The sequence below is a fragment of the Balaenoptera physalus genome (assembly GCF_965194825.1).
Source record: "Balaenoptera physalus genome assembly, chromosome: 12".
In the NCBI taxonomy this organism is placed as follows: domain Eukaryota; kingdom Metazoa; phylum Chordata; class Mammalia; order Artiodactyla; family Balaenopteridae; genus Balaenoptera; species Balaenoptera physalus.
This window is the reverse complement of record NC_138897.1, coordinates 17,300,343-17,326,490: the sequence shown is the minus strand read 5'-3', so window position 1 is coordinate 17,326,490 and position 26,148 is coordinate 17,300,343. Positions and strand designations below refer to the sequence as shown.

The 26,148-nt window shown below is 40.2% G+C and overlaps 1 long non-coding RNA gene across 6 annotated transcripts in view; it reads right to left on the bottom strand.

Annotated features, from left to right (window-relative positions):
• LOC309639989 overlaps nt 1–26,148 on the bottom strand; it is a 73,048-nt gene that overhangs the window by 45,735 nt on the left and 1,165 nt on the right. For 2 of the 6 annotated variants that reach the window (XR_014251961.1, XR_014251962.1), the window contains exon 2: nt 15,530–25,715. This is a non-coding gene — a long non-coding RNA (uncharacterized lncRNA). Of the gene's footprint in view, nt 1–1,371; nt 9,040–15,529; nt 25,716–26,148 lie in introns of those variants that run through there. The other 4 variants (XR_014251963.1, XR_014251964.1, XR_014251966.1 and 1 more) reach the window with 4 other exon arrangements.

Below are 26,148 nucleotides of genomic sequence, written 5' to 3'. Positions count from 1 at the left end.
GATTCCCACACACTTTGTGACTTAGGACGCTTATCTCACAGTCTCTGTGGGGCTGCATGGCTTAACTGGGTCCTCTGCTCAGGGTCTCACAGGGCTGCATTATGGCGTTGGCTGGGCTGCATTCCCATCTGGAGACTCAACTGGGGGAAAACACGTTTACAAGCTCCTTCGGGTATCTGACGGAATTCATTTCCTTGAGCTATAAGACTAAAAGGTCTGGCTTCCAGCTGGTTGTCAGCTGGAGGCCATCCTGAGCTCCTGCCCAGAATCAGGGGGAAGGAACATAGATCCCACATGTGAATAGAAGGGGTATCTGTTACATTATGAGAAAAGCATGTGGGAATGGGTATCTTGTTGGCATGGCCATCTTCAGAACTTAGAATCTGCCACTGTTTGCCCTCTGGCCACAACAATTCACAGGCCTCCCATGTGCAAAATACACTTATTTCCTCACCCCCAGTCTTTGATTTGCTTACCAAGCTATGGCACGAGTGAGTGTTGCCACACGTTAAGAGTCAAGTGGAAGAAAATTATAAACACAGTCTGGGAGAAAACCTTTCAAAAGGGGGATTTTACATCTGAAGTGAACTTTGAAATGGGAGTTGGTTTTGCTATGTAGGAGCTTGTTATATGAATGATATTCCCGTTAACACCGGGTACGTAGAGTCTGGTACTGCTTTCTGCTTCAGGTGTGTCTGTTTTTGTCTCCCTGACAAAACTATAATAGAATAGAGACATTGTCTTTTGTGTCTTCTATATTCTGTCAATCGTGCTGGTCCCAAGGGAGGGACTCAGCTCGTCCCTGCTAAATACATGAATTCCTCAATCCTCCTGAGGCCTCTATGTGTACATTACTGCCGATTCTTGGAAAAGTCTAACCGGAAAATGTCTATTTATCAACCTTGAAGAAAGAATTGTGGATTAGGAGACAACAGACAGGCTGTGTGATACTGGGAAAGTGACTTCATCTCTTTGAGTCTTGGTTTCATCATCTGCAGGATGAAGGGACTGATGCTCTAAGTCCTTTTTGGTGTTAATGATCCATGTAATAAATGGGAACAGTTACATAATTCTTAAACCTAGTTTTCCCTTCTCATTGGTCCTCCACCGTTACCCATGATGAAGGGAGTGTGTCCCTGACCATAGCCTCTATCCTTAGGGATGGAGCAAGTATAAACTCCTGAAGAACAAAGACGACAGCCTTTTACATCAAGAAACACAGTGTGGGAAGGGGAAGCTGGGACGAAGTGAGAGAGTGGCATGGACATATATACACTACCAAATGTAAAATAGATAGCTAGTGGGAAGTAGCCGCATAGCACAGGGAGATCAGCTTGGTGCTTTGTGACCACCTAGAGGGGTGGGATAGGGTGGTTTTTTGGCTGTGACGCATGTGGGATCTTAGCTCCCTGACCAGGGATCGAACCCACACTCCCTGCATTGGAAGGCAAAGTCTTAACCACTGGACTTCCAGGGAGGTCCCTAAAGGGATGTTTTGATTCTGAGGTATTGAAAAAAAAAATTTTTTTTTTAATCAAAGCTAACCCTGAACAGAGCTTCGAGAAAAAGTTTTTTTCAGATGAAATGGCATCTGACCTTTCCATTTCAGTTATTTTTTCCAAATTTACCTCTCCCCAGAACCATTACAAAATATCGTCCCGTATTTAACCACAGTTCTCCTTCCTCTTCCTCTTAAATAAATACAACCTGCAGTAAGGACAGAAATCAAAATCTATTTACATGAATGTGTGAATGACTGATAATTGCTCAAAGCTAGATTCTCAAATTTGACAGTGTCTTGGAATCACCTAGGAAGCTTGGTGAAACCCCGAGGCCCCTCACTGAGAATATGTGCATGAAGGGATCCATCAGAAGCCTCCCAGCAAATTTTTTTCTTGTCTCCATATCCCAGGTTTGCCTCTGAGAAGAACAGCTCACAAAGTGTAGGACGAATTGATGCGGATCTTACCTGCTTGAATATCTATGGTTCTATTAATTATTCCTGCCCACAATCCCCAAATGTTCATAGCCTCCCTACAGGATTGGATTTTTCTCTTGAAACCTACCTAGACAAGCCATGTATCTGTTCTAATTTTACAGGTTCTGTTCCCTGTGGAAATGCTTTTGATCAAATCTAATTCCCAACTCAAATTAAAATTTAACATTGGGGATTCAAATAAAAACTAGAGAGGGATCCCAAATTTGCTAATTTTCTTCCCTCTTGGGGTCCTTAGCACCATTGCAGCTTTGCTAATAGTACCCTTTCCTGACTCATCTTGCATCCAGGGCTGGCTGAAAACGCCTTTCACTACCCCTCTGGCCAACAACTTCTGTGCCATCCGCTGTAGACCTGCACAACTGCTCCTGGAGCTGCACATTGGCCGCACGGAATTTAGTGTTTCTGATTATTTCCTATTGTCCTGTGGTAACACAATCACTCATTCATTCATTCATTTTACCAACTATTCAAAGAATGATGGAGGGAAGGATAGAGCAAAAGGTACTTTGTTCTTCAGGAGTTTGTACTTGCTCCATTCATAAGGATAGCAGGTGTGGTCAGGGACCCACTCCATCACTGGTAAAGATGGAAGACTAATGAGAAGGGAAAAGTAGGTTCTAGAATTCTGTAACTGTTTCCACTTGTTATATGGATCATTAGCACCAAAATGGACTTAGAACATCTGTCCCATCGTTCTTCAGATGATGAAACCAAGACTCAGAGGGATGAAGTCACTTTCCCAATATCACACAGCCTATCTGTTTTCTTCAAATCCACAACTTTTTCTGCTATAGCAATAAGCAAGCTGAGAGGAACCAGTACTTAGCTTATATTTTCCAGTCTTTGTCATTAAAATCTTCCTGGTTATCCAAATGGAAAAATGGTTTTCTGTTTCTCTGGTAAAAATTTCCATCACATTTTTTGGGTAGGCAATCTAGATTAAAAAAAAAAAATGTTAATTATCACCAACCATAAAACTTTGGAATTTAAGAGACCTCTCAGATCATCTCTTCCAACCACTCCCTTTACAGATGTGGAACTTGAGGCCTAGAGGGTTGAAGTCCAGGCTCACAAGGCTACGGGGCAAAGGCAGAGGGACACTGGAATCCAGGAATCCCAAGTCCAAGTTCATGACCACTTCCATTCTGCTAGCATCTCCGAAAAATACATCTCAGTGTTGACCTAAATATCTATTTTAAAGACTTGGTCACATTTTTTTCTAACCTTTGTGTGTTTGTGCCAGGACAGCGTTGAGCCTTTAGCTCTCACCCTTTGGACCTTAGTCCTGGTACGTAGTGACATGTCTCAACAGTGGGTAGGAATGACATAAAAGGGGAAATGGCTTAAAGATACTTTAAAAATCTCCCCAAGAGGATGGTCTATAAATGATTCCCTTAAACATTATCTCAAAGCACAAGAGCCTGCAGCAGATTCAATATTTGATATAATATCACAACTAGTTCAAAATCCATATAAGATGAGATTTTTAAAAAAGGCACCACCAATGATGACAGTAATAAGCTGGGAGAGCAACATGGAGCACATAATCATCTACAACCTTATTATTCAGTATGATCATGGACCAACTGCATCGGCACCAGCAGCAGCTTGTTAGAAATGCAAATCTTAGGTCCACCCAGACCTGCTGAATCAAATCTTCAGTTTCACAAGATCCCCAGGGGAATTGCCTGCAGGTAAAGTTTGAGAAGCCTTGGTCTGCGGTACTATTTCTCCATTAATGAACAGAGCAGTGGGCAGCAGTAAAGGTGATAGAGTAGATGGGAGGCCTGGCAGCTCAGAGCTCTGCTGTTCCTTGCATGGCTCTTGAAAGTTTAACCAAACTTTTCTGAGGATCAGCTTCCTCAAGTATAAACTGAAGGTTTGGTTGAAAAGGCTGTTGTAGCGAGCTTCTGTCAGACAGCTTTTTGCAGTCCAAATTGTGTAGGATGGTTTGTGTGATGAGAGTTGAGTGACATGCGTATCCCACGTTTGGTACGTGCGATGAATGTTATTAATAAAAAAGGTGAATCACAAATTTTACTCCCATTTGCTTCCCGCCTCAGGGGAGAAATGGTACACATTGCACAATTCACTGAATTGGGCAGCCGAAGTCTGATTTTCCTTCTGAAAAAATCCCGAGAGTCGCGCCAGTGTTTGCGTCACCAGGAATCCTGACTCAGATTTCCAAAGCAAAAGTGTTGCTGCTCAAAGTCGACATGTGATTTTTCAGTTTCCTCATTACATTGCTTTAGTTCCTCCCTGTCTGAAGCTTCTTTAATCTGTAGGCTTTCAGCTCCACCCTTAAAGTTTTGGCTTGCATTATTGATCCCAAAGTAAACACTGACTAAGGTGGCCTGCAAAATCAACATATTCTTTGAAAGGCGATTAATCTGGGTGTTGAATGAAATCAGATGTCAGCGACCTAGACATTATGATTACAAATTCTACTACACAATAGGGCTTTGAAGAATTCCTGTCTCCAGGTAGTAACTATTGATACATCACACCAGCTATTCTGGGTGAGGGGTGGAATCTATGTTTGGCTAGGACCGAGGAATATTTGACCTCATAAATCAATAACTATTCTCAAAGCTGCTATTGACCTCTGATCAGCAAATCTGATAGCAAGGGGAGGTTATGGTAACTATGCTGCTGGTAAAAAGCAAACCTGTTGGTTAAACATTTGCTGAAAGCCCTGACCTCTGATAAAAGTGAACCTCATCTGGCCACGTGTGCTTGCAGTTCTCTGGGATGTCGGGAGACTTAACTGCCTGACTCAACACATCCTGGCTACTGGAGCAAGAGGGTGATCCGGGCTGGTAGTGCTGGCAGAGGGAATTCTTTCCTCAGTTCCTCTTTTCTACCACTGGGCCTCAGGTAGTGGGATCTGTGTTAGGAGATTTTCAAATAATGACAGTTACTGTCATTAACCCTTCCCAAGAGCCTCAAAAAAAATTCTTCTCAAGCTTGTTCCCACCTCCATACAAAGGATGCAAGAACTGTTCTCTCTCCCTATATCACTGCCTAATATAGTGTTTTGTACACAGTAGGTACTTAATAAATATTTTTAAAAATTTAATTACATTTTTATTTTTAAAGGCTTTATTTTGTTAAGCAATGTTAGGTTCACAGCAAAATTGAGATGAAGGTACAGAGATTTCCCATACCCTCCCCCCCACATACACACACACATGCAAAGCCTCCCCCGTTATCAGCATCCTCCATCACAGTGGTACATTTGTTACAATCTCTGAACCTATATTGACACATCATTGTCATCTAAAGTCCTTAGTTTACATAAGGTTCACTCTTGATGTTGTATGCTCTATGGGTTTGAACAAGTGTATAATATAATGACCTGTCCATCAGTAGATTATCATATGGAGTATTTTCACTGCTCTAAGAATACTCTGTGCTCTGACAATCCATCCCTCCCCTCCCTCCAACACCCCCTGATTTTATTGTCTCCATAGTTTTGCCTTTTCCAGAATACCATATAGTTGGAATCATATAGTATGCAGACTTTTCAGATTGGCTTCTTTCACTTAGTAATATGCTTTTAACTTTCCTCCGTGTCTTTTCATGTCTTGATAGTTCATTTAATTTTAGTGCTGAATAATATTCCATTGTCTGGGTGTAGCACAGTTTATCCATTTACCCACTGAAAGACATCTTCGTTGTTGCGAAGTTTTGGTAAATGTGAATAAAGCTGCTATAAACATTCATGTGCAAATAAATACTTTAAATAGAATACTTTAAAAAGAAATAAAGACGAAGACATAGAGAATGGACTTGAGGACACAGGGAGGGGGAAGGGTAAGCTGGGACGAAGTGAAAGAGTGGCATGGACATATACACACTACCAAATGTAAAATAGATAGCTAGTGGGAAGCAGCTGCATAGCACAGGAGATCAGCTCGGTGCTTTGTGACCACCTAGAGGGGTGGGATAGGGAAGGTGGGAGGGAGACACCAGAGGGAAGAGATATGGGGATATATGTATATGTATAGCTGATTCACTTTGTTACACAGCAGAAACTAACACACCATTGTAAAGCAGTTATACTCCAATAAAGATGTTAAAAAATAAATAAAATAAAAAGAAATAAATTACTCTCTCCATTGTGCTTCAGCTATATATAATCATCTATTTGAGCACTTACCATATTGAACTGCATTATTATTTATGTCTATTTCCCTTTCAGTGCTACATCTTTTGAAAGAAAGAGTCTGGGTCTTATTCATCAGTGTTTCTCCATCACTTGGTACAAAATCGAGTGGTCATAGGTTTGGCTCATTCTTTTGTAGATTCTGGGTAAGTGAGGTGGTGACTGGAAGCAGGATAAACCCTCTTACAAATACCTTAGTGATGAAGTTAACAAGCTCTTCTTTAAAAATATAAATACAAGACCTCAACTAAAAGAGTAAGTCGGAGGATTTCCTCATAAAAGGAAAACTAGGAGATTAAGTACTCTCAGCTATATGGTAAAAGAAGAATTGGATTCCCATTAAAGCGATTCCGTGAAAGCCTTTATTAATATTTTCTGTGTTCAGGGAAAGAAAATGAACAGCCAAGAGTATCCTAAATAAGAAAATACCAATGATGCATTCATTACACATCTTTTAATTAGTACTAATGGGTGCTATGTAATTAATTCAATTTACCATCCCTTCTTCAGTAGAAACATCTCCCTTCCCTGCAGTTTCCACGAGATACTGTACATTTGTCCTGGTTTGCTGCAAATAAGATGCTTTCATTTCCTGATGCTGGTTCTCTGACATGCAAATATTTGTTGTCTTTCTGATTTTATGAATAGGGGCTGACCTCCTGGCTCTTTTACTGGAGAGCAGCCCAGATGAGTTGGATGTTTGATCTAGCTCAGTAGACATTTCTCAAACCCCTTCCCCAAGATCTAGGACTATGCATATTTAACACTATTCCTGCTAATTTCAACTCCAGAGGGACCCACTCCTTACCCAGATCTCAGCTTCTCCCTCCTAATAGACACCAGAGTGAACTCCAGCCCCCTGCTTTACTTTCCTTCAGTATATTTAGCACCACATTAACTTCTTTCTTTATTTTCTACCACTAATTCCTATGCTGAGGGTTGTAAACTATCTCAACCCTAACAGTCTCTCTTTTGTAATATTTCAAGTTGAGCCATTCACCACTGTCCCTCACTTACTAAAACACATGTAATATAATGTGTCAGCTGATGAAATATCAAATTGCTCTTTCGACTAATGACTTCAGATAATACACAAGGTCATGAACAGTGATTGCCTTTTGGATATGGAAGGTAAAGAAAATAGCTTACATGTTTCAGAATGCAGTGATACCCATATTGCATTACCTATTCCAGGAAAAGAAGATGAAATTCCCCTTTCTAGTCCAAAATGTATTCAGGAGGGATGAGAAGAGAAAAAAAACAGCTATGGAGGAAGACAATAGCAGAACTCTGCCTAAGGCAGAGTCCAGATCAAGGACAAAATGGCTTTAATTAACCTCACAGGAAACAAATAAATTTGGATATGTGTGTTTCTTAGTAGTGTGACCTATTGGCTGCACATGAAGAAGAAAAGTCTCGAAAGCTGACCTTTGCAGAAATGATGAAAAAACTGATCTGATGACACTTTTCTTTGGGAAAAGCCATTTTCTACACTACATCCGAAGAGAAAAACTTGAAGCCCATTATGCCAGGGCCAGGACTGTGACGAGCCATACGGAGTCTCCGTGGGCATTAGAAGAATGCTTCCCTTTCTCCAGACAGATGCCACCCCTCATCAGGCACATGTCCTGGTGAATAGAACACAGGCTCCATTGCAGCCCCTTTGTCCCCTCAGCCAGACACCCTTGAAAAGTGAAAAAGCATTGTCTTTCATAACAACCCGACTCAATGCTCTACTTAAAAATCTTGTAATGGTTTGTTTTTGCTCCCAAGATAAAATTCACATTCCATTTTGTAGCCCCCATCTCACTCTCCTGTCCTTCTGAAACTGATTAGGCAAATGTGAGACCTTTTAACTCTGTCTTCTGTATCTTTTAATTTCCCATTTATATTTTCCATCTCTGTGCTATATTCTGCATAATTTCTCCAGACCTGTCTTCCAGTTCATTAATTCTTTCTTCAGTGATGCTTAATATGCCCGTTGAGATTTTAGTCATTGAATTTTTTTATTTCTACAAGCTCTAATTTTAAAAATCTGCTATGTTAATTGTTCCCACCACTAGAAGAAATTATGTTTATGTGATGTGATAGTGTTAGCTTAATGACAATCATATTGTAATATAAATGTATCAAATTGATACAGTAAGTCCCCTATGTACGAACTAGTTCCATTGCGGGAGCATGTTGGTAAGTCCCATTTGTTCATAAGTCCAACAAAGCTAGCCTAAGGACCCAACTAACACAATTGGTTATTAGTACTGTACTGTAATAGGTTTATAATACTTTTCACACAATACGTAAAAAACAAACACAAAAAATAAACATTTTTAATCTTACAGTACAGTACCTTGAAAAGTACAGTAGTACAGTACAATAGCTGGCATATAGGGGCTGGCATTGAGTGAACAGGCAGGAAGAGTTACTGACTGGAGGAGGGAGAGGAGGTGGGAGATGGTAGAGCTGAAGGATCATCAGCAATAGGAGACAGAGGGCAAGCAGAAATTTCACTCATGCCTAACATTGATGGCACCGGTTTTGGTTCCTTGCTGGATTCAATTCTATGTCTGGGTAGTAGCTCTTTTTTTCTCACCGTAGATGAGACGGTAGCACTGGATTGAGTTCTGAAAGGCTGCTGCAACCTTCGTGTACCGTTCTACGTTCAGGTCCTTTGCCTCAAAAACTAACACTGACTCCTCAAATATAGAAAATCCCCTTGCCATTTCCTGCACTGTGAATCTCTTCAGTTCTTCAGTTACTTCTTCCTCTTGTCTCTCTTCGTCCTTTCTCTGGGCCTCCAATTCCATCAGTACTTCATTAGTAAGCTCCTCATGTTGCAGAGCAAGGAGTTCAATGACGTCGTCCTCCTGCAGATCTAGCTTGAAATAAAGATACTGTACTACTGTACTCTATACAGTTCTGTGGAGTACACAAAAGCACAACCACTTGTAGAGAATGCATGCACGTGACAATGTACGCCAGACACGTGAACTAACGTACGTAATTGGACATGCGAACGCATGTTCGCATCTTTGAATGTTCACAACTTGAAGGTTCATATGTAGGGACTTACTACTGCATGTTATATACCTTAAACTTATACAATGTTATATGTCAATTATATCTCAATTAAAAAAGAAAACAGGAATTCCCTGGCGGTCCAGTGCTTACGATGCTTTCACTGCCGAGGGCCTGGGTTCAATCACTGGTTGGGGAACTAAGATCCCACAAGCTGTGCAGCATGGCCAAAAATTTAAAAAAATATTTTTAATTAAAAAAAAGAGAAAACAAAAAATCTGCTATGTCATTTTTTGGTATTGTTTCTTATTCCTTGAGGATATAGTCAAGCTTGTCTCTTTGTTTTTGATCTAGTAAGTTTAGTATTTTAAAAAATAATTTCTTTTGGATAATTTCAACATCTGAATTTTTTTTTCCTTTGGTCACACCATGTGGCTTTCGGGAATCTTAGTTCCCCCACCAGGGATCTAAGTGGGGCCCTGGCAGTGAGAGTGCCAAGTCCTAATCACTGGACCGCCAGGTTATGCCCAACATCTGAAATTTTGTAGGTCTGTTCTGCTCTGTTTTTTCTATTGTTCTCACTCAGGGTACCTAGTTTGCGTGAATGTTTATTTATTTATTTATCCATTCATTTATTACTGTGAGCTATGCATTTTCCTTAAGAAATTATTTGAGGGAATTGCTTGAGGCCTAGGATGAAAGAGTGGTTCTCTGAGATTTAAATTCGTTTCTGCCAGGTTCCTAAAGATATTAACAGTCTGGGACAACTTTAAGATAAAGTCATAGCTTGAGCTTTCCTGGATTACCCAGGAAGTGAATTGGGGCCACAAATCCACAGGAAGACTTGTTTTCTATTACAGATTCTCTGGGCCAGGGGTTTAATTCCTCCTGATATACTCAGGTCCAAGAAGACTTTCCTTGGGGATGAGGAGGGAGGGTTAGGTTATTTCTGGTTCATCATTAGACATTAAGGGTACAGCTTCAGATTATTTTCCATTATAGGTTATTACTAGATATTGAATATAATTCCTTATGCAATACAGTAAATCCTTGTTGATTGCCTATTTTATATATAGTGGTGTGTATATATTAATCCCACACTCCTAATTTATCCTTTCCTCTCCTCTCCCCTTTAGTAACCATGAGTTTGTTTTCTATATCTGTGAGTCTGTTTCTGTTTTGCAAATAAGTGGATTTGTATTATTTTTTTTGATTCCACATATAAGTGACATCATATGATATTTGTCTTTCTCTGTCTGACTTACTTCACTTAGTATGATAGTCTCTAGGTCCATCCATGTTGCTGCAAATGGCATTATTTCATTCTTTTTTACGGCTGAGTAATAGGATCCCAACTTTATGTGTGAAAGATCTCCTACTAGACTCCTGGTCTTTGGCTTTTGTGGATCTTTATCCAAGAGGCCTTGACAACTGAAGTTCAAGTTCAGAAAACACCCTCGATGAAAAAGCATCCTCAGTGTTCCACTTATTTATCTGGGTTTCTGCCTTCACTTGGATTTTAGCCTAATAGTTCTTTATTACCCTATCATGTCAGTTGTTAAATGCTTTGAAGAAGATTTTAAAAAATACATATTTGACTTAGGCTGTTTTTAGTTGTTTTCTGCAGGAAGGCTCGTCAGACCTTCTAGTTAGTCTTAGTACTGGCAGTGAAAGTCTGATCTCAGTGTTTGACCTTGGGCAGGTTACTTAACTGATCTCTGCTCAGTTTGCTCCTCTGAAAAATGTAAACAATAATAGCATTGGGTTGGCCAAAAAGTTCATTCGGCTTTTTCGCAACATCTCACAGAAAAACCCGAACGAACTTTTTGGCTAACCTGATACCTAGCTCAAAGAACAGTTGTGAAACATACATAAAATAACAAACGTATAGTGCTTAGAACAATGCCTGGCACATAGTAAGTGACCCCTGCTTTTCCAAGCTCCAATAAGCCCGGCCACCACTGTCATCTGTTCTCACTCTACTTCTCTTCTTGGCTTTTTGTCACGGTTGAACTTAAAATCATGATTTCTGTAGCTATTAGGTAACATCTGTCTCCCCAGTTAGATTCATCTCAAAGAGGTGGGATATGTCTGTCACTCAACTCGGTATCCCTAGTTTCTAGCATATGACATGGCTTATACTAGGCACTTACCAAACATTTGCTGAACAAACAGATGTGTATTTCTACATTTTTAAGAGAGCACAAACAGAATGTAAACTCTCTCTAGGTGGAGAGGGCTTAATGGATAATTCCTAACTCTGGTTAAGCACACTCTAGAATTGGGTCAGGGGTGAATATCCTAACCTTTGTATCTCAGTTTCCTTTCCTGTGAAACGGAGATAACAATAGCACCTACTTTGTAGGTTAAATAAAGCACTTTAGTAGGGAGCCTGCACGTGGTAAGAACTCAGTAAATGCTAGCTGCAATTATTTCCACTATTTTTATTTTATTTTATTTTATTTTATTTTTTTTTGGTGACTCTCCTGAAAACAGTCCACTTCAAGAAAGCATAGGTTTGGGCTTCCCTGGTGGTGCAGTGGTTGAGAATCCGCCTGCCAATGCAGGGGACACGGGTTCGAGCCCTGGTCTGGGAAGATCTCACATGCCGCGGAGCAACTGGGCCCGTGAGCCACAACTACTGAGCCTGCGCGTCTGGAGCCTGTGCTCCGCAATAAGAGAGGCCGCGATAGTGAGAGGCCTGCGCACCGTGATGAAGAGTGGCCCCCGCTCGCCGCAACTAGAGAAAGCCCTCGCACAGAAACGAAGACCCAACACAACCATAAATAAATTAATAAATTAATTAATTAAAAAAAAAAAAAAAAAAGAAAGCATAGGCTAAAAAAAATAGGGGCCAGGGATCATGTGGAAAGTGGAGTATGTCGATGTTTTAGCTTTTCTGCTTTCTGAAAATGTGTATGACACGGTGTTTAGATGAAAAGCAGAAAAGAGCTTCTCACTGTGCCTGCCCTGTTCTTTCCATTCTCTAGGGTGTTACTGTAGCACTTAACTAGAGAAAATGTACACACATTTATAGAAAGAGCTCGGGGCTCCTATACCCCCGTCAGGTTTTACCATTTGATTTACATTTAGTGAAATAAATTATAAACGTTTATAAAAGTCACCAGAGCAAAGTAATGGAGTGTCCTGAGGAAGAGGAGGAAGGGAATCAATTTCTTAGGTGAGAAATACATGCCTCCTGGGCCTGTGAGGAATAAAATCCAAGGCATTCCAAATACAGCTGGAAATACTGTGGATGTTTTGGGTATCAGCCTTCTGACAGGCCTTATAAACGTACAAATCTAGGTTACAGTTGATTTCCATTTGTGAGGACCTCATTCATCATCATTTCAAATGTTGCCATCACTATATATTACCAGCTCCCACTGAGGCTTATACATCATATTGCCCAATTCACGGATGTTATGGAAGTGAGTTTGGTCCTCAGGTATATTTTAGGCCAGCTTTTCTTATCTCATGGTCTAAAGCCCAAAGGAGAAATAATGTTCCAAAATGAGTAACGCTCTATACTGAGGCTAGAGTGCGGTGGTTATCTGAGTTGAAATAAGCAGCAACAAAGCCAAAAAAAAAATTAATGAAAACATGTTTTGTTCCTACTGGAATAATGCCCCTCTACGCTGTGTCGGCCAGCAGTGGTAACTGCCAATGTGCTGTCAATCATCTCTGAAGGGAAGAAGCAGCACACTGGTGGTTATTTGCATAAATTTTAAAAAATGCTCATTTAAATGGAGGTATCATCATATTCAAACCAAATGAGAATAAACTGTCCTTAAAATTAACTGACAGCAGTGCTTCTCACCTTAACTGCACATGAGGTTAACCTGGGGGATCTTTAAATGTTCTGATGCCCAGGCCCTACCCCTGATCAAAATACATCAGTATTCTGGAGGTAGGGCCCTGATGCTGGCATTTTTTAAGGCTTTGCAGGTTGTTATAACAGGCTGCCAAGGCTGAGAACTGCTGACCTAGCCTCTTGTTATTAAGGAGGTTATAGTTCTGGATGACAATATCACTATCCTTTAGAAAAGAACCAGCCTATCAAGGAACCTAAAGGAAAGTGAGGATCATATCCTGAGTAGACAAACCCAGTCTTGGAGAGCTGGTGACCTCTCGACATGGAGATGCCAGTCATGGGACAGTACACATTGTTACTCATCCTCTAGCATGAACTTCTGGACGTGCTGCCCTGGCGCTGGGATATAAGATCTGTGAATTGTTGGGAAGGCATGCCTCACTGAATGCAGTCACTCCTCTGTCTGGACGTAGAGACAGAAACTTTCATGGTGTAAACTGACTGCATAGATGTGGTATTGAGTCAGACGTGCCCAGGCGCTAACCCTGGATGTGTGAACTTGATCTAGCTTCTTAATTTCTCCAAGCCTCTGTTTCCTTATCTGTAAAATACTACAGACTGTATAGGATAGTTGTTGCTACTATTATTTTTTTGAGATGTAGTAACTGACATTACAATATAATAACATTATATTAGCTCCAGGTATGTAACATAACGATTCGATATTGTATATATTGTGAAATGAGGACCAAGTAAGTCTAGTTAACAGCCATCACCATGCATAGTTACAATTTTTTTCTTGTGATGAGAACTTTTAAGATCTACTCTCTTAACTTTTAAATATACAATACAGTATTATTAACTATGGTCACCATGTCGTACATTATATCTCCCGGACTTATTTTATAACTGGAAGTTTGTATCTTTTGACCACCTTCACCCAACTGCTACTGTTATTTTATACAAAAAAACACTCATTACATTCTCTCTGCATAGATTTTTGTAGCTGGTACTGAGATAAATAAAAGAGATTTACAAAAAAAAGACAAAGTGAACTTCCTTTTACTCTGCGTCTTATCTGGAATAAGTCCATAATGGAATCTGAAGATAATTAATATTAATTATGAACCCTGAGAGTACCTTCCGAATTGTCAATATAAAGGGTATTTAGTGTAGTTTATGAATTGATGTATTTCTATTGAATTCTCATTTTTAGAAAATTAATAATCTAAGTATGTTATATGAAGTCTTTCTGCTTATCTGGATATTTAATTAATCAGAAAGTCAAATTTTGAAACTGTGTTGAAGAATTCATGGTTGCAGATGTGGTCCCATGTTCTAAATCAGTGAAAAATGGGAGTGAAAGCAAGAAATGTAATCAGAGCAAGGATTCTGGTCATCTCCCTGGAAGGATCAGGAAACGTGTGTGTTGTGTCTTTGTGGCTGACAGGTTGTATGTGTGTGTGTGTGTGTGTGTGTGTGTGTATGTATGTTTCTTAAACTAGGATTCTGGAGATACTGATAAAATCCCTTCAAAATGAACTTATAGTGGCCAAAAGAAAAAAGTTTAGAACTAATAGCTGAAGCCCATAAATTCTAGGCATAATGGGGGCAAAGTACATTTTATTTTTATTTATTTTTTAATTGTGATAATGACATTATAAATTATATAATATTTTTCATTTTACTACCTCAAAACACACTTTACAATCATGAGCTAATTAATCTTAAAACTACCCCTCATGACTTTATTTTTATGATCTGTATCCCCTGCAGGAGAATGAAAGGTAGAGTGATTACATGATCCATGTATTTAAGCAGGAGCCAGGAGTCTTGGATCTCAGTCTTCAATTTTTACCTAATCATTGGAACATTATTTGGCTAAAAAAAACCTCTTGAATAACCTTTTCGAACCAATTATTTATTTCAGAACAGTTTGATCATAAAAAAGAAATCTAGCATTTCCTTCCCTTTATTAAAAACTGTTGTCATGGAAATATTTCGGTTCCCTATGTCCTCCAGTAGCCTACATCTGAACAGGTCATAAACAAGCAGATTGACTGAGGTCCAGCAAAGTCTTTTATGATGGAAGTGAGGTTCCTAACGGGCCACATTACAGAACTTTTCCAAAGTCCATTTCCCAGGATAAGGAGATAATAAAAGAAATCTTCGAGGCTTGGCTGTGCTCTATAACCATGGTTTCTTATCCTAACTGGTTTAGCTCTCTCCCTCCTTCTACACCAGATACACTAAATCCATTGCTTTTTCCCATGCAGAAGTCTTTTTTATTTTATTTCATTTTGATCAACTAATAAAAATGAAGATCTGTTTACTAGAAGTCCCATGGTGTCTCTTGGAGACTACTTACCCCAAACATTGGGAAGAGAAGATATTTTCCAAGCAGTTCAGGTTTGTTTTTTGCTTTTTAACCAAATGATTTCATTAATGGATACAGTCATTCATTTCATTCTGGCTAGGGAATCTGACCAGTACGTGATTTTATATTCAAAACAAAAACATCTTCCTTACTTACCTCAGTGTAGCAGTTAAGCATCACATTCTGTGAATTTGTTTAAACACAGTGGTGCAAGAGCGATCACAAAATTCAGCTCCGAGCAGGAATGTTTCATATCCTGAATGGGTAAGAAGAAGGAGATTGAAGGTGCTGTCTTAATTCATGCCTGAACCCATGACACCTACACGTTGTTTTATTTCATTCTGATATAGTGTTCCTCCTAGATCCTGAGCAATCTTTGTCATGTATCTTTTTGCGAAACCACAGAAAATAAGAAATGAATTTTGTTTTGAGACATCCACAACCATCCTGGAACTGGATGACACAGGGGTGGGGGTGGGGTAAGCATGAAAAGTGCAAAATTGGCCTTTTTAAAAAATAAATTTATTTATTTAATTTTTGGTTGCTTTGGGTCCTCGTTGTGCACCGGTTTTCTCTAGTTGCGGCGAGCTGGGGCTACTCTTTGTTGCAGTGTGTGGGCTTCTCATTGCGGTGGCTCCTCTTGTTGCGGAGCACGGGCTCTAGGCGAACAGGCTTCAGTAGTTGTGGCACGTGGGCTTAGTAGTTGTGGCTCGTGGGCTCAGTAGTTGTGGCATGTGGGCTCAGTAGTTGTGGCACGTGGGCTCAGTAGTTGTGGCTCACGGGCTCTAGAGCACAGGCTCAGTAGTTGTGGCGCACGGGCTTAGTGGCTCCGTGGCATGTGGGATCTTCCCAGACCAGGGATCGGACCCGTGTCCCCTGCATTGGCAGGCGGATTCTTAACCACTGCGCCACCAGGGAAGTCCCCAAAATTGGCTTTTGAGACCATGAATCTAGGAAATGCATCAGACTGCTACCTATATCTTCACGCTTATTTGTGGGAAGAAACAATACACCTACCTCCAGGCACACACGTACATGTATGTACACAGAGCCAGTTCAGAGAGCCTGGAGTAAAATGTGAAAAGGATTGTGTTTATGATCTAAGAGAAAGACCAGGATGGTTTGTGTAGACTTACAGTTTTCATAATAACATGATAAATCATTCATAAAATATCCTTTATAAAGCCAGAGCTGAAGGGCAAGAACAAATAGCTTATCACACTGGGTCAGATCACTGCCAACCAAGCCCATATCCTGATGGTGGCTTGAGGGGGCTGTATCGTGGGACACTGAAATTGCCCTCACGGTGTAAAATTCCAAAGGTTGATGGGTCCTAGTGAGACCCCCCAAAGGTTGTGGCTTTGCTGCGAGGACGGACAGTACGAGCCCTCCCTGAATCTATTGTCCACTGACTTAACTAAACACTGTCTTGAATTCATTTTCCTTCTGAGGTTATATCACTTCTGGGGCCAAGCTTCACAAGCTTACTGTCCATGGTGTCAAGTCTAAAACCACCTCTGTTAAATTTCAGAGGGTATTCATCTCAGTGTTCCAGAATGTAATGAACAGACTGGGCCTGTTGGAAAGGATCCAGTGGGTTAGAGAGGGGAGGGAATGGGGTCCAGGCCCCCTTGGGATGACTGATCCATAGTAGGAGTAGGTAGAAGTAGGATGCGGCTGTGGTTGAGGAGATGTTTCTAGGTGTGGTCATGGGAGGCCTTTTTGATGGTTTCTGTTTTCTTCTAGAACCAGGAATCAAAGCCATCCACTGAGAGTGAGGAAGTAGAAGGGGCATCGGGAATATGAGAGCACAGTTGAGTTGGAGACTATAAATTCACAGTGGGCAGAAACTCTTGGGCTTCTTTACTTTCTTCAATGATTTTCAGCTACCCAGGTTCAGGCTCAGATAAAAGAGAAACAGCAGAAGACAGGGAAACACAACTGGGGAGTAACTGCAAGAACAGGACTGAAATGAGAGACTGAAATTTGTTAGACCAGGAGGGTGGTGACATGATTACCAAGAGGTCTCAGAATTAGAAGACAGCAGAGAGGATAATGGTCTTGATGATGACAAGGGACATGTGGGATTCTAAATTGGGGTGTGAGAGTCTGTGATCAGAGTTGGCATTTAAACCATTGATTCTGGAGATGGGAGCAATTTGGATGTTGACAAAGTCTAAGATGTAGAGAAGAGGAAAAGGCAATTGGAAATGAGGAGGTCAAGGGCCTGAGAAGCCGGGAGGTTGGATGGACATCTTTGCATCTGTTCACTATATCCCAGGAATAGATGTGGATGGAATAATCCACCTCTACGGAATCAGGCACCAAAGTCTTCATTCAGCATAGGTGTGTGTGGGGAGTGGGGGTCTGAGGAGGCGGCAGCAAGAAGGAGGAGGTAGGATGCCACAAGCCTCAAAGAAGTGCTTTACAGTTATTAAACTGAAACTTTAATGATAAACTGAAAAATATAATGGAATGTATTTTTAATGTGCTGCAGTTTTAACATAGGGTAGCCAATGCTATAAAACAACACAAGACTTCTGATTATTTTATAAAGAACTTGAGTTTACATGATTATGAGAAATTTCTGTTACTATAAGAGCACAGGAGCTTTGTTTGTTTTATATTAATTGGAGTTGAGGCTTCATGGGGCAAATCCTGCAGACCATGCAGAGTGAGTGGCCATTAGCTAGCAGGGCTTACTGGAATTATCTATCAGAAGGTAACAAGGCCATTTCCCCAGGCTCTGTTTCACCCATGAGAAGGAGAAGATTCCTTCCCCGTGGTCCAAAGATACTCGGTTCTAGGAGAAAGGAAAAGAGAGGAAAGGAAATTGTTTTTGTGACATTCCCTAAGGGTAGTTAGTAAGAATGGTCTTAGAAATCTTCCTGCTGAAACAGGTGGGGAGGCTTCAGATAATATGAAGTTCTTCACCATCACAGCCTTCGGATGCCCAGAAATTTTGCTTTCACTTGGATGCTTTGCCAGTCTCCGTAAATGCTAAGAATGGGCAGGCAGCCAGTGTGTACAAGGCTTGCTGCTTGTCCCGAAGTGCTTCTCTGGTCACTAGCCTCCTTTCAATAAGTAACACCTGCCCTTTTCTTGCAGATCTCCATCACGGCTGGCCCCAGAGAATTCCAGAGGCATCCACGCTGCCCGGAGCAGAGGGAGAGTTCTCTGGGCATGAAACATAACACCAAGAGCTGTTTTGTTCTAGCACAGGCGTGAGTCCTGGTGATCTTATTCCACTTTTACAGTTCAGAATCACCTTCTAAACTCCTGCTTTGTTTCCAGGTGATGGGCTTCAGATTCCCTAAAAAATCTAGTAGGTTAAGCGGAGAGACCAGAAGCAGACTATGGTGCAATCCAAACATGAATTCAGTAAATTGCCCTGAGTTCTTGGATATGAAGTTTTAAGAAATGCTTACAGCTGCTTCCATTTGATACCCCAGAGAAGAAGGTTCCCGATTATCTACTATCTTACACAGTTTACAGAATTTTGAAATCTGGACAAACTCTGAGATTGTCTCTTCCCATCACCTCATTCTTAAAGGTCTGAACCTGTGTGGGCATCTCTTGTCCTTGTGTGTTCAATGGCCCCATTTCATTTGCGGTCCTTCCCTGCTCTCATGCCATATAACTGTCAACTACTCTACTCTGTCCTCCCCTCCCCCTTGCACTGGGGTGGGACAGTGGCCCAGGCTGAACCTACCTTGGTTTGATAGAACAGCTTGGGCTGCAAGCAATCTTCTCATTTATTATACAGAAAGAATCAGGCTGTAGAATGAAGCCAAGTACGCACAAGCAGAGCCCAGTGCCAGAGCCCTGAGGATATTGTCTGTACTTCTGGATTCAGGCATGTTTTCCTATTTGCATGCAAATGGTAGCCCAGGATAAACATGGTTCTGCACTTTGCTTTCTTTGCCTTTTAGTTAAACAATATAACCTTGAGATACTCCATATCAGTATAGAGAGAGCATCCTCATTTATTTTTACAACTACCTAGTACTTCATTGTGTGGATGGATCAGTAATTGATTCAACCACTTCTCTATTGACAGACATCTGGGGTTATTTCCAACCTTCTGATATTTCAAATGCATGTCACTTCATATTTTCCCAATGCTGTTAGCCTTAGAAGTAGGATGACTGGATTAAAGTACCAGTGTAATTTTTGCCAGATATGGACACATTCTTCTCCACAGGGATTGTTTTGCATTCTTACCAGCAATATGGGAAAGTCTTGTTTCTCCAGTATCTTGCTCACAGAGTATGTGGTCAAACCTTTGGTTTTTTTCCTTTCCAGTATTTTAATCCTGTTCTCTTAAGTTCTGCCCTCCTTGGCAAGGCAAAGCAGCTGCTCACCAACATCCACAGTATTGACTTGATAAGACTGGGGAACATTCAGTGGGGTTGTTCTGGAGACGCTAGTGAACAGAATCTAGAGTAGGTGGAAGAGTCATCTCTGTTGGGGATCAAGTTATGACGTAATCAGTGACATTGAAAGAATAGCCCATAACACTGGAAGGACGTAGGGGTAGAGGTGGGGGGAGTGATCGCAGTGAGCAGTATGGGGGTTGCATTCGGAGGTGAGAGATGGGAAAAACTGTAGAGAACACTTAGGGTGTTTGTCCCCTGCTGTTAGCTGTGTGAGTTGGTTTGGTTTATCTCAAGTGCTAACTCATGAAGTGTGAAGCCACTAATAATTAAAGAGGATTTCTGGTGTGTGAAAATCTTTCTCTTTTCCAATCTTCTGGGAACTAAATCATCTCAATGCCCCCACCTCCACTTCATCCCTTTTCCAGCACACAAGTGAAAGCTATTTCAACATTGTTAGGGAAAGCTTCACAACTGTTCGCTGTTTACTAACTTTGCCTCAATCTTCCCATTTTTAATACAAATAATAAAAGTAGAGAAAGTCATTTTAGAAGCATACTTTCAAAATTTTATCAGTGGAGTAAAGGAGTTCTGAAAAGAAAGGACACATTTCACCCTTTAAGTAGAGAGTTTTCAAGTCACTTAGATTATTATTTTTTTAAAAAATCAATAAACTTGTCAAAACTGTTAATTAAAGCAGCTGTTTCAGAACTTCTATCACAGAGTCGAAGGACGTAATTTATTGCTTCTTGCAAATGAAAATACAATGTGAGGAGGAAAAAAAAAAATCATTCCCTTTCTACCAAAAAATTGGACTCAAATAATTGAGCGTTTGTGGCATCCAGCAAAGTATAGACTGAAATTCACCACCGCACTTCTTGTGGTTGGCTGAATAATGGGCTCCAAAAATATCTAGGTCCTAATCCCTGGAACCTGTGAATGTTACCTGATCTGGCAACAGGGTTTGCAGGTGTGATTAAATTAAGGGTTTTGAGATGAGATTATCCTGGATTGTCTGGGTGGGCCCTAAATGACCTCACAAGTGTCCTTATAAGAGGGCAGTGGGAGATTTGACTACAGGAGGAGAAGGTCATACGACCTCAGTGAAGAGAGAGAGATCTAAAGATAGAGGGAGGGGCCCTGAGCAGAGAAGTACAAGGAATGCAGGTCTAGATGCCAATGGATTCTCCTCTGGAGCCTCAGGAGGGGCCGCTAACAAGTTGATTTCAGCCCAGTGATGCTGCTTTCAGACTTCTGGCCTCCAGAATTGTAAGAGAATACATTTCTATTGTTTTAAGCCATCAAGTGTGTGGCGGTTTGTTACAGTGGCCATAGGAAACTAATTTATACACTTCCAAATTTCTAGGAAATAAGAATTTGGTGTTTGATTTTAAAGTTTACTAAGTAAGTTAATGGAGAGGAATAAGAATGTAAAGGCATTATTTAAAAGAACAAATATGACTGCCTCTTTTAGGTAGAAGAACATAACTGCATTAAATTTCAAGTGCCGCACTTGTAAATAAGGTCAGTCTAGCTACCCTGAAGGGTCTCCCTGCTGTAAACTATCCTGACTTTTTAAATGTATTGTTAGGCTTATGTTAAGTAACAAATTAAGGCCCGGAGGTTTCATATACTAGTCAGCTTTGGCTTTGATAATGATAATGATGTGTAGCAAAAATCTCAAAACTTCAGTGGCTACAACAATAAATACCTATCTCTAGTTCACACTGCATGTTGGCAGCTGTAATTTGGGTGACCTTGCTCCAGGTTGCAGGTCAAGTTCAGGGCTGTTTCTTGTGTGTCCTTATGGTACCCAGGTTTAAGGAGTGACCCTCACCTGGGATGGAATGTTCTCATGGTGTAGGGCAGGAGCACAGAAGAGGTGTCAAAAACTTGCAAAGCCTCTGTGATCTCTGTTTTGAACTAGTCACACTGCTACTTCTGCTCATATGCCATTGGACTAAGTAAGTTACACGGTCAAGTGCTTTATCATGGGGGCAGGAACATTTATTCCTCCTGGAGGTGAGGAAGTGTATATCTGCTGAACAGTTATAATGTGTTCCATACCCCTCCACCCTAAAAAAAGTTACCTGAAACCAAAGAATGATGCAGTAAGCAGCAAGTAAGTGCTGTATCAACACTGCAATTAAGGGGAGACTAATTTGGGGGGCTAGTGACTGAACCTCAGGCTTCTATATGAAACCGAGGCTCCCAAATGGGGCTAAAGTGGTCCGAGGGTGGTAGCGTTCCCTTAGCAGAAACAAACACAAAGCCACTTTGGATTTCCAGAGACAAAGATTAACCAAATAAAATCACGACCAAATGAATTCACATTAAACATACGTGGAATGAAGTCTCAACGAGCAAGGGTCAGCAAAAACTAAGGAAGACATATTCCAAACTTTTAGATATGACTTAGCAAAATATAAAATAATTAGTTATGAAATGTTTAATGAAATAAAATTTGGAAACACAAAATAAAAAACTATAAACAATGATGAGGCTGGGACTCCCCTGGCGGCGCAATGGTTAAGACTCTGTGCTCCCAATGCAGGGAGCCTGGGTTTGATCCCTGGTCAGGGAACTAGATCCCACACGCATGCAGCAACTAACAGTTCACATGCCACAACTAAGGAGCCCACAAACTGCAACTAAAGAGCCCGCCTGCCGCAACTAAGACCCGGCACAACCAAATAAATAAATAAATAAATAAATAAAATATTTTAAAAAAAGAAAGAATGACGAGGCTGATTTGAAAAAATTTCAGTAGAACTTTTGGACATGAAAAATTTGATCATTGAATAAAAAACTCAACTGATGGGTTAAACAGAAGATTAGACTCAACGAAATACTTATCAAAGTGGAAGAGAGATCTGAAGAAATCACTCAGAGTGCAGCATAGACAGACAAGGACATGCAGTATGTTAAAGGGGTTAAGAGATACCGACAACAGAATTAGAAGGTCTACATCTGAGTAACTGGAGTCCCAGAAGGACACATATAGACAATGGAGAAAGGGCAATATTTGATGAGATGACAACTGAGCATTTTCCAGAAAGGATAAAAGATTTAAATCACAGTGCAAAGTATAATTAGACAGGATAAATAAAAAGAACATCACATATAGACAAATTATAGAAAATTTAGGACATCAAGAACAAAGAGCAGCTAAAGATAAAGCAGATGACCTACAAAGGAACAGTAATTAGACTAAAAGCTGCCCATTCATCATCAACAATGGAAGCCAGAAATCAGAAGAATAGCATCTGCAAAGCACTGAGAATGAGACAACCATTTACCCTGGGCAAGACTATTGAGTGGTTTTTCTTAAGGGTAGTTCCATTCCCCCAAAAAAATTAATTTCAGACCTACACTTCAGAATGGTAGGGGTGGGTAAAATTAGTGACACTAGTCACATTAACAGCATTGATTTACATCCTTCTACATTCCACAACGGCTTTCAGTCTGCTTCTAGTACATAATTTTCACCATCTTGCATGAATGAGGGTAGACATTTTCAGATAAAAAGAAACTGAGTTTATCACCGATGGACTTTTACTAAAGGAATTTAAAAGGGTGTCCTTAAAGAAGAAAATGATCTCAAAGGAATGTCTAAGAAGCAACAAGGAATTCTTAGAAACAAAACCACAAAATATATTGGTAAAGCTAAAAAAATTGTATATAAAAATAATATCTAATTTGGTGGTTTAAAAAAGTACAGAACGAAATTGGACAGTAATACCACAGAAGGAGTTGATGATCAAAAAGAGTGTCTTAAGCTTCTTGTATTGTTCAGATGGGGGATTAAGATATTAACTTTTGATTTGTCAAGTAAGGTATGCATGTAAAATGTCCAAGGTAAACAGGAAAAGAACAGAAAGGCAGTGATTAACATCCCAAATATAATAAGAAAATAAAGAACAATAACAGCATAATTCAATAAAAAGATGCATGAAAAATAAGAAAAAAAACAGTAAAAATGTGAAAACAAATCAAACATTTCAGAAATATTAATAAATGATAAAAGTAAATAGCTAATATAGTCAGATAAAAGGCAGGTATTTTGTTAGATTGGAAAAAACTGGAATCATGTACCTATATCTCAGCTATTTTATTATTTTTAGGGTGCTAGAATGAATAGCACACAGGTGTTCAAAATGTGTTTCTTAAAAAGCCTAGCTATTTTTATACAGAATGATTAGCTATTTACAAGTCATTGTAAATTTTGCTACCCACCTTTATATATGTCAAAAGTTTGAAGTATGGTTTATTTGCCTGTATAATCATACACACCTTAAATCTGTGAGATTCCTCTATGTATCAATGAATGTCGCTAAGTTCCAAGATGACACCGGGTTTTACAGGCACATGTCCATCTTCAAAATGTTTGCTTCATGAGCTTTCTTTTTCAAGAATACAAAATACCAAAAATTGAAAAGAAAAAAAAATACAGTGTTATTTATATGAAACACGCAGATATGTGCCACTGTGTGTTCTCTTTGAGCACTTCCCAGACTTAAGATATACATAGCTTGCTAAGCCAACTCAGTCATTTGTAGAGGCTTAGCATTAAAATGTTCCCTATTTGTGATTACCCATTGTACTTTAAAATTGTTCTTGCTAATTTTTCATTTCTGGTGATCCAAGTGAATAGCATTTACCAAGCACCCACAGTATGAAATCTAAGATGTTAAAGGCAGCCTCCAAAGGCAACACAATGGAAGAAATTCCAGAGACGAATCTACAAGTTAGGTTCTGTATAATTGTTAAGTAGACGTGAAACTGACTGGAGGATGAAAGGACAGTTTTGCTTTGGATAAGACTGCAGAAGAGTTTCTCTTAAGGGCTGTGCTCCCTGAACTACCCCCCTGCAAGAAATTGGACTAATCTGAGACTTCAGAGTGGTAGGGGGTGGGTAAAACTGCTCCCTGATACTAGTCACACCAAGTATATTTGTTTACATCCACAAAGGATTTGAGTATGTTTAAAACATGTAATTACCTCTAAACTGAAAAAAAAATGAAAAGATCAGGATCATGGAAAACGTAAAGAATATCAGTCTAAGCCAGAGATCCCTAGATTTTGCTGTGCATTAGAATCACCTGGGGAGCTTCTAAAACTGATGCCCACATGGCACCCCGCAGCAATTAAATGAGCGTGTGTAGGGGGTGGGAGGTACAGAGCAGTGATTTTAAACATCCCCAGGTGTTCCTCTGTACAGCCAAGTTTGGGAACCACTGGCCAGGCCTGCCATTCTCAATCTTACAGGGACATTAGCATCACCTGGGAAGCTATTGAAACTACCATTGCCTGTGCTCCTATGAAAGTTACATCGGTCCTGTGAACCAATGAAATCATATTCTCTTAGGCTGGCCACTGGGTGCCTGGTCATTTTAAAGCTCCCCAGATGATAACAATGTGTATCCAGGGGTGAGAACCACTGTACTGGGGGAAAGCTGGTACATAATTACACAGGGGATTGATTTTGTTGTTTATGGGGTTCTTTTATGACTTAGGGCCATAAAATGGGTCCTGAGTTTCCTGGTGGTTAAAGTTAATAGAAAAACAAAATTAGTTGAAATAATTCTTGTCATCCGTCATGCAAAAGCTTACCAGTTCCTTAGAAGAAAGCTTTTCCTCCTAGGTCTGAAATAAATGTCTTGTTTGAGTCTTCTTACAGGAAACACTGAACATCAAAGATCATGATTTTATAAACACCTCTACGATACATGACATAAGGCAAGTTTCATAGTGTAGTTTCTCATAATCATCCTTTAGGGAAAGCCAAGGGCATGACCCCAGAGTGCAGGCAGGTGTAGACTGCCCTGGTGGGGTTGTTGGAGCAGAATCATGGCAACAGGACAGGGAGAGGAAGCAGGACACACTCCTACAGCTCCCAGATGATACAGCCTCACCCAAAGATAAAGTCCAGAACTGTGCTCCTCTAGGGCTGTAGGAAGGGTGTCCTGTGGAATTAGAAATTATAATTTTCTATTAGAAAAATTTTAAAAAGATTACCCTCCCTCCCATAATATAAACTGGACAGAACTTGACAAAGACCTGGCTAGCGAGGATAAAGACACAAGGACTCCTATACTATGTAAGTCACAGGCACGGTGAAGAGCATATTAGAATTGGGGTGTGCGCCTGTGTGTGTGTGTGTTTGTAAATCTTTATGAAAAGAAAGATATTCTAGGCCTGAAAAGGTTGAAAAACTTTGGTCTGGACAGAATGTACAGAGAACTGTCTTTTGAACTGTGCCTCCCTAAAGATGATTTTTTTCTCATTTGGGCTTTTGTGGCATCTAAGTACTGTGGACTTAAATGGCTCAAGATAGGTGGGGAAGGCTTCTGAATACGGGGTTGACTTCAAGAGGCTTTGTCTTGAAAGAAAATCTTG